Source organism: Pinus tabuliformis, chromosome 1_2, assembly GCF_031772625.1.
Source record: "Pinus tabuliformis cultivar Carrire ecotype Pingquan chromosome 1_2, CPIR1, whole genome shotgun sequence".
NCBI lineage: Eukaryota > Viridiplantae > Streptophyta > Pinopsida > Pinales > Pinaceae > Pinus > Pinus tabuliformis.
The window spans coordinates 636,981,805-636,995,798 of NC_142298.1; positions in this window are offsets into that span (position 1 = coordinate 636,981,805).

A 13,994-nucleotide genomic window follows, 5' to 3' on the forward strand; every position below is an offset into this window, starting at 1 on the left:
TATTTAGCTTGTGAGATGAAAATTCCATTTTCATTTTGATCTACTTCTATTCCTAAGAAGTATCTCAGCAAGCCCATGTTAGTCATTTCAAATTCTTCCTTCATGACTGATTTGAAATTCTCAATGAGATAAACATCATTGCCTGTGAAAATAACATCATCAACATACAACACAACAATTAGTAATTTACCATCCTTTTCTTTGATGTAGACAGTGGGTTCTCCCTCACATTTGTCAAATCCATTTTTCAATAGATAGGAATCTATCCTACTGTACCATGCTCTTGGCGCTTGCTTCAGCCCATAAAGAGTTTTCTTCAATCTGCACACTTTGTACTCTTGGCCTTTCTTTTCATAGCCTAGAGGTTATTCAATGTAAACCTATTCCATTAACACTCCATTTAGGAATTCTGACTTCACGTCCATTTGGTAAACTTTCCATTTGTTTTGAGCTGCTATGGACAACACTGCTCTCACGGTTTCCATTCTTGCAACCGGTGCGAAAGTTTCCTCATAGTCTCTCCCATACTGCTGCTTGTATCCCTTGACAACCAGCCTTGCGTTGTGCCTTTCTATTTTTCCTTCAGCATTACTCTTGGTCTTATAGACCCATTTAACTCCAATGACTTCTTTACCTTTTGGTAGCTCAACCAAATCCCATATCTTATTTCTCTCTATGGCATTCATCTCCTCATCCATAGCTTCTATCCATTTCTTATCTTTAATTGCATCTTCGAAATGAATAGGGTCATCAACATGATAATACAAAGCAAAAAAGGAATTCATACCTTCATCATAAAAGTCACTTAGATTTCTAAGCTTCTTACTTCGTTCATTTGGTGTGCAAGTGCTTGAAGATGCACTTGAATTTCCTCTTTATGGTGTGCTTGGAGAAGAACTTTCATTTATCCTCAAGGGTATCTCTTGCTGTCCTTGTGTTGGCGCTGCTGTTTGGGGATGTATTTCAGCCAACTCCTCATCATCTTCATCATGAGACAAACAATTTTTAACATTCATTGTTTTCTCTATGTTTCCATCCCAAGCTTCCTCTTCAATGAACTGAACATCTCTGCTCACAAAAAACTTCTTGGTGGATGGGATATACAACCTGTATGCCTTGGATTCCTCACTGTATCCAATGAAAATACATTTATCCCCTTTGCTGTCCAACTTCTTCCTTAGCTGATTTGGAATGTGTGCATAGGCCACACATCAAAAAAAACCTTCATGTGGGTGACTCCTTGCTTTCTCCCACTCCATGCTTCTTTCGGCACTTTGTTCATCACTACTTTTGTTTGACACCTATTCAAAATATATACTTCACAGTGTACAGCTTCAGCCCAATAATCGTTTGGCAAATGCTTTGCCTTCAACATGCTCCTCGCCATATCCATGATGGTCCTATTCTTCCTTTCAACAACTCCATTTTATTGCGGGATGTACCTTGCTGTAAATTGCTTGTGTATTCCATTTTCTCTACAAAATCGTAGGAATTCTCTGGAGATATACTCACCTCCTCTGTCAGTTCTCAGAACTTTGATGTGCAACCCACTTTGATTTTCCACAAATGCTTTGAAATTTCGAAATTTTTCAAACACTTCGCTTTTGTTCTTTAGAAAATAAGCCCAAGTCTTTCTGGTGAAATCATCAATGAATGTTAGAAAATATTGGTTGCCTGGTAGTGATGGAGTTTGCATCGGTCCACATAAGTCTGAGTGGACAATCTCTAACGGTGCCTTTGCCCTTATGTTTTTCCCTGATGGAAAACTTTCTTTGTGTTGTTTCCCCAAGATACAACCTTCACAAAGGCTGTCCGGTTTCTCTATCAATGGTAATTCTCTTACCATTCCTTTTCTACTCAACAAGTTAAGACCTCCAAAGTTGAGATATCCAAATCTCAAATGCCACAACCAATTTTCATCCTTTGGCACACTTTGGAAAGCCTCTTGGGTAACTGCTGCAATTGCTTCTTTGTTTTTCAAATTTGCGCTTATTTTGAAAGGGAACATCCTGTTCCTCGTCATCTTTACTTCAGCAATGCATCGTTTGCTGGGTGCTCTATCCATGATGGTGCACACATCATTCTCAAAGAAAACATTGTACCCCTTTTGAACAAGCTGTCCAGTACTCAAGAGGTTACATCTCATTCCAGGAACATAGTAGACATCTGCTATGGTTTTCTTTTCATCTTTCTTTGTAAATATTTTAACTTCTCCTTTACCCATAACAGAAATTTTTCTATCAGTTCCAAGTGTGACTTGTGACTTCACACTCTGATATAAAGCATAAAACAGGGCTATGTTTCCTGTCATATGGTTACTACAACCGGAATCTAGAAACCATATGTCTTCACTGTTTGTTTCAGCCATGTTACAAGCTAACAATACATTATCATGGCTGATATTTTCTCTAGTGATATTTGCATTCGATCTATTGTTCATATCATGTTGTTTCTTCCTACATTCACTGGCATAATGCCCATATTTTTTACAATAATAACAATGGACATTGGATTTTTCATACCTTTGTCCTTGAGCATGATGTTGTCCACTTTGTTGGCTACTGCCTTGGCCTTGGTTCTAATTTGGATTGCTGCCTCTTCCTTGAGCATTTGCTGGACTGTTCCTTCCACCTCTATTTTGGCTTCTGCCTCTTCCTCTCTTGCTTCCTCTGCCTTGACCTCTTCCTCTTCCAAAGGACATCTGGGTCTTGAAGGCTTGCTCTAGAGATGAGTTTTCATTTCTACTCAACCTCTGCTCATGTGTTATCAGTGATGCATGTAGTTCATCAATTGAAAAGTTTGAGAGATCCTTTGTCTCTTCTATGGTGGTGACAATCACATGGAACCTTGAGGGTAGGACTCTCAATATTTTCTCCACAATCCTCCTTTCTTCAAGAGTCTCTCCATGAGTCCTTATCTGTGTGACCAGACCAATTACATGTGTGAAGAATGAGTCAATATTGTCTGACTCCTTCATGCACAGATTCTCAAAATCTTTCCTCAGCAACTGTAGTTTTGTTGTCTTCACTTTCTCCATGCCTTGATAGGTTGTCTTGAGAGTTTTCCATGCTTCTTTGGATGTCTTAGCTGCTGCTATCCTTGGAAACACACTCTGGTCCACTGCTTGATACAAAAATACAAGGGCTTTTGAATCCTTCTTCCTATTGCTCTTTAATATATCTCTCCCTTCCTGACTTAACTTATTAAACTCATTTTCATCTGCTGGTTCTTCAAAGACATCTTCAACAAGTTCCCATAAATCTTGAGAGACAAATAGGGCTCTCATGGTTATTGCCCAATAGTCATAGTTTATCCCATTAAACTGTGGGAGCTGAGTATTAAAAATACCCATACTAGTGTTGGTGCTGGTGCCAGCCATTCTAGCTCTCTAAACTATGCCTCGAATGCTTTACTGTATTTAAAAACACTGAGTGTCTGTCTTCAATAGTAACACAGAAAACTAATCTGAGAAATACCTGGATCCTTTTGCTTGAGACTTCACTCTGCTGGAGAAGTTGTTGCAGCAAAAAAAAACTCCTTCCTTCAGCTTCTTTAACACCTTTAAAGAGCCTGAACCAGCTCTGATACCACTGTGGGATTTTTCTGGTAAAATCCCAAAAACAAAATAAACTGAACACAGAGACAATGTTCTGTTTCTCTCCAGGATCTTAGCACAGGGAAGCAAAAATAGATTTCTGAGAATAGATCATTACATACACCCACAAAATCTTTGTATTCATTAAAACAAAATTCCTGATACAAGATTCATCCTCTTTCACTCAGAGGGATTCACCAAAAAAAATTCAACAACAAAAGTTACTCTGCCTCCTCCTGAGATTTTACACTACTGTGTATAAAAATCTCTTTTACATTTACTGCTGTAAAAACAAACTTTTACATATACTACTGTAAAATAAAAACTTACAAATCCATTCTTCACATTACATAAAACTGCTATGCATTTCAATGCATAAGCTCCACAAAAAAAAATTACCACCCTACTCTGCATTCCCATTCACACTGTTGTGTGAAAAACCTATACACCATTTGCAAGCTGCTACGGTTTCGTTTTCTTTGCACTGTTATGAGTTTTTACCTTTGCATTTTCCAAAATAGTCAACACCACAAAAACATAGCATATACAATGCATATGCAAATACATAAAAAAAATATAACACGTAAATACATATTTACTATGCCCATACCTCCGTAAGAATTAAAAACATTAAAATTTAAAGTTTCGACCAACCTTTTACCTATCACAATAACTTTGCATTAAATACTTTTACGGCGGTCAAACAAAAACTTTTACGGCACGTCAAAATTTATTTCCTGCAGGTCTGAGATGTCCGTCAACCGTTGATCTGCCCTCAAAAAATCCAACGGCCGAGGTGAATATCGGAAGGCCTTTATCTGCTGAACGTTATGTCCAGATGGAAAGGCTGTTTTGGAGAAGGTACAATGGACGCGCATCAAGTTTTTATTGCATTGGATGAGTTTGTACGAAAACCCCTGCAAACCAAAAGTGGTCCGATAAGCTCACGACGGTTTTCGGGAATGGTTTTATGGTTGCCCTTTTAATGCTGCTGCACGACAGGTTGAAATTAATATTTCAACATATCTTCCAGAGATTTTCTCTCAGATAGCAGCATCACCCGGATATCCTGACCTTTGAGTTCATCAGGGATTGACTTAAATTTATTCTCCATTAGAGAAATCCTGCCCTTGCCTATGCAATCTTTCAAAGGGAATTCCTCCAAAACTTTGTCCGCTCTAAAGTAGCAATTTTCTTCCTTCTCGGCGATTTGCAGTGCTCAATCATGTAACACATCGTGCATTGAGTAGGCCACCACCTATCCATCAGCGTACTTGATACTAGCTTCGACCAAGGTTTCTCTCCGCAAACATTAGGAATGTAACGACGAGCAAGTTTTTTCGAATCGTATCTCGAAGGTCGAATGGAAGAGGCTTTCATTTCAAAACTTAGGTGCAACACCGAATTTGAAATCCTGGGCGCAATACCAAATTTGAAATCCTACAACATTCAATGGGAGTATGCAATAATAAATTAGACGTACTATAGTACTGTCATTGCGTCCAGCTAGGCACATTTCGTCGATATTTCATGGTGGAGACTCAAGGCCTTTCTCGACCGAAAGACTGTCACGTTACATATAACATGTATGTATGGTGAGGCTGCTATCGGGTGCATTAAATGCCCGATAGCAAGCTGGTTAGCTCTGGCCCAATTAAAGCCCTGAATGAAACATACCATGTGCGGCACACTCTATTTCAAATTTAAAATTTGAGCGTGCCCAACAAAGCATTATTTCAAATTTGAAATTTGAGAGTGCTTGACAAAGCATTACATGAATACCCATGTCAGTGAGGTTGGCTTCTTGGTGTGTTTCTTCTGGCTGCTATTGGACGATTACACTTTCATTCTTTTCTAAATGTATATTGAATTTCTGCAATACTATAGCTATTATGTTGTTGCTCTTGCATTGATCGATTGTTGGTTTTTATGTAGGGTTGAACACGTAAGAAATGATACAGGAGGAAATTTTGCAATAACAACGTCCAGCGGAAATATGATACAGGTGCATCAGACTCAAGCGTTTCAACGTAGTCAATGGAGCGATGGAGCCGACGTGTTGTGTGCTCGATTATTTTTGCATATCCGGTTTCGTCGAAAGGACTTATCTACGTCCCTGGCGGCAGCGATGAGCATGGCAACATTGTAGCTACTATAGAAGTTTACAACGTGGAAGAAGACACGTGGACAGTATTTCCTTCCATGACTCAAAACTGCTAACAATATAGAGTTTTCATGCAGATAAAACTTATGGCAATAAGTGGAACCAACAGAGATGTTTGCATCCTGCAACATACAGAAGTGCGACAGTTTTTGATGCGAAGACGGGTATTTGGAACACGTTGGAAGACAATGTGGATTTCAAATATACCTATAGGACGTTGGGAGAATTTTTTCTCTGGAAGTGGGAATTTGTAGGCGATCGATGTGGAACGAGTGAAAAAGTATGATGCTCAGAAAAATCTTTGGACGCCTATTGCTTTCGTCGAGGGAAGTTTTTCCATTTATCACGTTTGTTGCCCCGTGCCGAGATCAGATTTTTGTGACTGGTATTAATGGTGATTCGATCTCTTACTTGTTTCAACCTTCAACTAGGCAGTGAATTGCAATTGAGAATGTGGAAGCCTTTGCTGGTTGTGTTAAAAAGGTACCCCCACGTTGGAGATTTGATGACTCTCTCATTAAAATATTTTATTTTCAACATCTTCAATATTTTTAATCCAGCTCATAGTTCAGTGATTCTGCTTCAGAAATGAATCATGGATGTATAGAATTTATTGTTTTTTATTTGTAGTCCATGCTTAGCATTTGCGAATTCGAACACATTATTTTCTATTGAGTGTTTTGTTTTAGATGAAATTATATCGTTTAAATAGTTTTAATTATCATATACATTTATGTTTTATTTTTCTTCATAGGGAGTGGTGGTTAATATAATATCAAATTGGAGATTTGCTCAATATATAGAGTTAATGAATGAATAGAAAAATAGTTGAGAAAAGTGAACCAATATTTTAGTATTTTTATTTTACTAAGTTCTGTTTAGAGTGGGAGTGAAAATGTGCATTCAATTCTACTAACTAATAGTTGTGATAACTAACTAAAAAATTATTTTTAAGTCTTAATTATTTAATTTTTAATAGATTCTATCATTTTATTTTTTTTAATGAATTTTTAATAAATTCTACTATATTAGAATATTTGTGTTATTCATCACTACATAGTTATATTTGAAATTTGACTTAAATTTTAGGTTATATATATATATATATATATATATATATATATATATATATATATATATATCAGAGTATCTTACTAATATTTTATAAAAAATAATAATATGACACATAAAATCCGCATTACTTGTAAATGCTATGTCACATTCCTGGATCATTTTTCAACATTTACAATAAACTAATTTATATCTTTTACATGGCTTGACCTGCAATATAAATTGTACCTTTTCTTTCCAAAGAGAAAACCCTCATGGCATCCCACACTACAAAGGATTAGCACATGTTCACAATAGAATTTCTATAGTTTGGGTTCTAAGCTTTTTAGTTGTAAATTAAGGTATCATTAAATTTTTTGCAAACATCTAAAATTAATTATGTTTTTCTCATAATTTCATAGCAATTACTTGACATGTTTCCAAGGTAATAAATCATTGAAACTTAGTCTCCTATGTATGAAAATTGAATAGAAATACCTCTTTGAATACTCAAAATTATAAAAATATCTTAAATGTCCATAGACATCTCAAAGTGTACCCCCACGTCACTCCTCACATTATTTATAATTTTTTAAATTATAACTTTATTTTAAATTATCTTACTATTATTAATAATTACTCCATGAGGCACTCTATAGCCGAGTATGGGGAGATGTGTATGGTTAGATGTTAGATATGTAGGTGTTAGATGTTATATGTGTGGAGTTAAATATGTGAATATTTTTTAAATGTAAGGTTGATAAATATATTTGGTCAAGTTACATAAAAAAAATTTAAGTAAATAAATAAATATAAATTTAAAAATTAAATTAATAATTAAAATAAATTGAGATAAAACAATAATTTCAAAACTCATGGTTTTTACCATGTTATTGTTCTCTAATTATTAAATTAAAAAAATTAAGGAACAAAAAATTAATAATTAAAATAAATTTGAGATAAAATAGTAAATTTATGGATGGAGGTTTATGAGCTCTAATAAAAATTAAGGAACAAAAAATTAATAATTAAAATAAATTTGAGATAAAATAGTAAATTTATGGATGGAGGTTTATGAGCTCCAGGTTTTCATTCCCTCTGATATATGTAGGCTATTCAAAGCTGCTCTTAGCACATTAATTGCAATAAAAGTTTTTATCTAGATCTTCTCTAATGTAGGCTATTCAAAGGTGCTCTTAGCACATTAATTGCAATAAAAGTTTTTATCTAGAGCAATGGGAACTTTTTCACTTTGTTACATTTACTTCAAAGGTTAGTTTTGTAGGATATTAAACCAGGATAGTTAAGACAAATGTATATTTTTTTATTGGTTTTTATAGAGCTTATTAGGTTTTATGGTTTACAAAGAGAGAAAACTAGTGAGCTTATAAGTTTCAAACCATCCTAGATCCATCTTAACTCTCGATGTATTAAGTGCCGGGAGGGATTAGATCTCTCGAGGTGAAAACCTTTCCTCAAATTTTACACTCAAATAATAGGTTTTCACCACGAAAAATTAGATCTCTCTGGGCTATAAAGTTAACTTAACTCTGGATGTATTAAGAGTTAACTTAACTCTGGATGTATTAAGTGCCGTGAGGGATTAGATCTCTCGAGGTGAAAACCTTTCCTCAAATTTTACACTCAAATAATAGGTTTTCACCACGAAAAATTAGATCTCTCTGGGCTATAAAGTTAACTTGGATCTAGGCTAATATTTTTAATTCTATAAAGTATTATTATATGAGATTATAATATATATTTTTAACAAACATCCAATATTATTAACTGTGGAGATCTACTCCCCTTTACCATGGATATTCAATAAATAAGCTTTGCTACAATACTATCCGCCATGATTTACTAACAACAAACGCCCAAAAAATTGTAATTCATGTCCATATGGCACATGCTCATATCACATCTTTTCAATTAATCAATTTAATTAAAAATCAAGAAAAAGAATAACTACTTTGAAGATAAATGTCAATCTTTAATTTATAAATACAAGAATATTTTAAAATATTATATCAAACTAAATAAATACTATTTACTCAATAATAATTAATAATAAAATTAAAATCTTAAAACTAAGTTTCAAAATAAAAAAAACACAACATATACCATTATAAAAATCTGCCTTTATTATCAATTAAATTTAATGTTAAAATAAATATATATATAATTAATAAAACTAAAATTAAAAAAAAAAAACTCAAAATACAAATACACTGATATTTTATTTCAATGAGTTATAGGCGTCTTGTTAATATAAGTATATATAAGTAATAAAACTAAAATTAAAAAAACTCAAAGTACAAATAAACTAATATTTTACTTCCGTTGGGCTATAGTCCTTTTTCTTCGCATGCCTATATATATCATAATTAGGTTTACAGTTTCTAAATAATATATTTTCCTCTTATAACCATTTAATTGTATAAATAAACATTATTAATATGGAAATAAATTTTTGATAAAAAAAAATTATTTGCTTAAAATAAAGTTACCATGTCAAATTTAAAGTTGCGCTTTCTTATTGTTTTATATCAGCAAGGAAGTTAGGAAACATACGTTTAAAAACATAATATTTAAGTGTGTGAATTACTTTTATTTTTATAATTTTCCAAATACCATGCTCCAAATTTATAATTAAATGATATATCCAGTGAATAAAAGATATGTTCAAAAGGAGTAAGTATTGTTTTTGGAATATTTTTTTAATTTTTCCTAAATTTATTTTATTTGATATATAGTATTTTGAAATTTAAATGTAAAAGTATTATATATAAACAATTAGTGTGTATATATTATTGTTATTTTTTATATTTATAAATATGTAAATGTGTTTTTAGTTATATCTTTTTTTAAACTGTTTTCGATAGATTAATTTTACAGGGGGATAAAGAAAAATATATCAAGGCTTTTTTTGGTTATTCATCTTTAAGAATTGTTCAATAAAATATATAAATTTAGAATCTACATAGTTACAGATCTTTAAGAATATTAAGATGTTATAATTATAAGTAAACATAGTTTTGTTAACATATAATTTTATATTTCTAATATAATTGTCTTCTCAAACCAAAAAATAAGTCTCTTGCAAGTAATAGGTTCTTTCACATGTACATCTCCTCTTATATCCATGGAATGTGCCCTAACATAATTATGTATTCTACTATAAACTAGTGAATAATGTCCATGCTTTAACTTTCTAGTTAAATAATATTCTTTATTAACCATAAAATAATTTTTTAATGTTAATGCTCAAGCCTAACCAACTGGATACATATTGGTGTCTGTCACAATAACCTTGGGTTCAATGTTACGACATTTAACAATATGCCCTTGCCTTTAATACTAAATGAATTTAAGACATGAGTGAAATTTAGTAAAATACTAAGATTCTTAATTGGAATGTAGTTATTACATTAAGTTTATCTACTTTATCTTAAGCACCAATAAAATTAATACCTACATAAAAATAAACACCATAAGTAATCATAAAATTATGAAAATAAATAATAAAGAAATTAAGAACATTAGATTGGAGACTTATTGAATACAACACCATGCAATACATGCACTTACACCTGACATACCACACATACACCTACACCTAGTGTATGAGACAACATAATACATACACCTACACCCCGTGTACAACACAACACAACACATATACATACACAAAGTATAACACAATTAATACACATGTCACGATGCCACAATTACACAATGCACATACGTAGTACCACATGTACACAACAAAACATGTACGACATGCACATAATACCACATATATACCAGTACCACATGTACAACATGTACATAGTACCACCTATACACAACACCACTTGCACAATGTGTACACAACATCACATGTACACGACACTACTTGCACAACGTCTACAAAATACCACATGTACATCATGCAACCTGTAAAATGTGTACGCAACTCTAGATGTGCGTAGAACCATGTACACAACATGTACACGACACCACATGTACATAACACCATATGCATGACATGTACACAGCACTACCTGCACAATAATGAACACAACACCATATGTACATAGAACCACATGCACACAACACCATATGTACATAGCACTGCATATACAACATGTACATAACACCCTATGTACATAAAACTTCATATCCAACATTCACATAGCACCATCTATACATATCACTGCATATCCAACATGCCTACAACACCATATGCACACAACAACGCATATCTAGCATATGTATAATATAATATGTACACAACACCACATATCCAACATGTACATAGCACCATCTATACCCAGCACTGGATATGCAATATTGACACAACACTATTTGTACCACCATGTACATAACATTGCATAAACGACATATACACACACTATATATACACAACACCACATGTGCACAACATCATAGATGAAACATGTACAACATATACAACATATGCAAAAAAGTAGTACCACACATCTAAAACCACACTATCTCTACCAAAAAACCTTGCTTTCAGTTTTTCTCTTCCATCCATTTTATCCTAGCATATCAGGGATCTCATTAATTTCATTCAGCTGATGTATCCCTCAGAGTTACCTATCATAATATAAACATAGGCATAATACAAACATATAATATCAATTCATATCCACATGATACTAACCTCATGTATTTGTCATGACTACTCTCCCACTTGATTCCCCATGAACCAAGAATATCTTCAATCCATTCACCCAAATAAGCAATCACTCCTCCACAAGAATGATCTTCGACAACCCTATCGAACAGTGACACAAATACATAGATACATATACATAAACGTTAGCATAAAACATTCATGATTATGTCAGACAACGACGTCCATAGACACATACATACATATATAAAATCAACATAATCATGATCATAACATAATTACCAGATAGCATAAGGTCAATGTTAAGAGAATTCCCTTTATCTGTGCACACCGTGCACAACATTGAGAATGCCATTTTCTAACATAGCCAAGGAAGCTGACACCTCAAGTCCATTTACTTTACCTTTTTTGATTACTTTTCTCATGATTGTCCTTCCATCATCTATTTACATCAATGGACCCAACCGATCCAATCAAGTGTCATATTCTTCCTTCAACTTCCCCTTTAATCATGCACTCAGCTTCATCTGAGTCTCATATTGCCTGATGGGTTTGATTCAGCTTCTCCCAAGCTCTCTTAACTTCCTCTTTCCCAACCAATTCCCAAGAATTTAAACATAAAAGGAAATAATAAGAGGCAAACCAAGAAAGACCAATAACATTACGACACCACGAACAAAGTTGCATGGCCATGCATAAGACGCAACCAAAACTAGAAATCAACCTCAACAAACCACAAAAGACAAAAAGCACAAGACTAGAAAAAAACACCATGAATCAATCCCATGGTTCCCAAGGAAAGCACAACCCAAGCCTTCTTCAAGATTTCATGGAAGTCTCTTTGCCATGCAATTCCTTGCTTCATATTGCCATAAAAACATAATTGTCAATATATAAATAAATATAACAATTGTTAGGATATTCGGACACATAGGAAATAGTTAAGTATAACTTGATTTAGTTTAGAGTTAGGTAAAGTGTGTTTCTTTACTATGTACTTTTGTAACTTACAATCTGATGGTCACGATATGTTCTAGACATGAAGTCATTCGACGGTTCATTTTCTCCTTGGTATTACTGACACTTGATCCATGGCTTAACACCTAATTGGTCCATAATCTCTAGTTAAAGAGCATGGAGGGTAATTTGTAGAGCACTGTTCATGAGAGAAGCTTATGTAAATTTTCATTCTTTTATTAATAACAAGAGTGACGAAAATCTCAAAGATGGGCTTCCTTTTATCCCAAATCCAAAGGTTTGTTGACTTACAAATGTTTTCAAGCCCATAGTACTAAGCTTTCAAATGGTTATCTATGCCTTTCTCAATACTATGATTCCAATCAAGCTCATGATTTATGTTGATTCCCAAATACTTGTATGAAGAAAATTCCTCCAATGAACTGTTGTCATAAATGAAAGCATCATAGGTGATATTTTTGGATTTAATTATCATGGATTTACTTTTGTTAGTATTGACAATCAACATTTGTCTCAGAGTAGATATCTTGGAGGATACTCGCTTGCTAAGATCAACATTTATCTTTTCCAAAAATCAATATTGTCTCCATAAAGGAAAAGAGTGTTATGACCATTCTAGTGATTGTGGGGCCAAAACAATTCACATTTTCTAAACTCTTCTAGCTTATCAATGTATATGTCAAAAGGGTAGGGGATTAGCGATATGCAAATAAGGGATAAGGGACACCATTGCTTAAATTTGATATTGAGTTTTATTTTATTGATTAACCTTTAATGGTTGTAAGCTTGCAAATAACATTCTCATACAACTTAGTCATAACAACTCTCAACTGTAAAAAAAACCTAATTATAAAAATAATTAAATTATAAAATAAATAATAAATTAACAATTTTACTTATAAATAAATAAAATAAATCAAGACCAAGTACACGAAAGCTTCAAATACCATGAATTGTATAAATACTAAGACATGAAAAAAATATAAATAAAATGTAACTTCAAATATCTTGGATTGTATAAATTGAAACACACTTAAGAAATAAATAAAACATTTAAACAGGAATTATTATTCAGCATCATGGAAGTAAAACTATCACAATAATTATACTTTTGCTTGAGAAATCAAAAGGTTGTTACAATATGTAATAACTATACTCAAAGCTGTCACGATATGTAATAATTATACCATTCTGTAAGAGATCAAAAAGCTGTTACAATACCCATGACAGACATAAAATACATCAGAGTAGTTACAAACATAACAACCTCTTTGTCAAAAGTGTTACCACCTACGGGTTAAAGCGCTGACAACAAGTAGCTTTGAGCACCACCTCAAAGAAAACAACCGCAAATGCTGAAGACTCTGAAGATTTCTGTTCTACGAGGATTAATGTTTAGAAAATCATTCAACATCACGTCCACGGAATTCAAATTAATGTCTACAATTAACCAAACAATAAGATATAGGAAAAGCCCCCACAATAATGGGGAAAGAGAGCCACAGAGATGAGTAAGTGGGCAAGGGAAGGAAGGACAAAGAGATCCTAAACCTGGCTCTTAA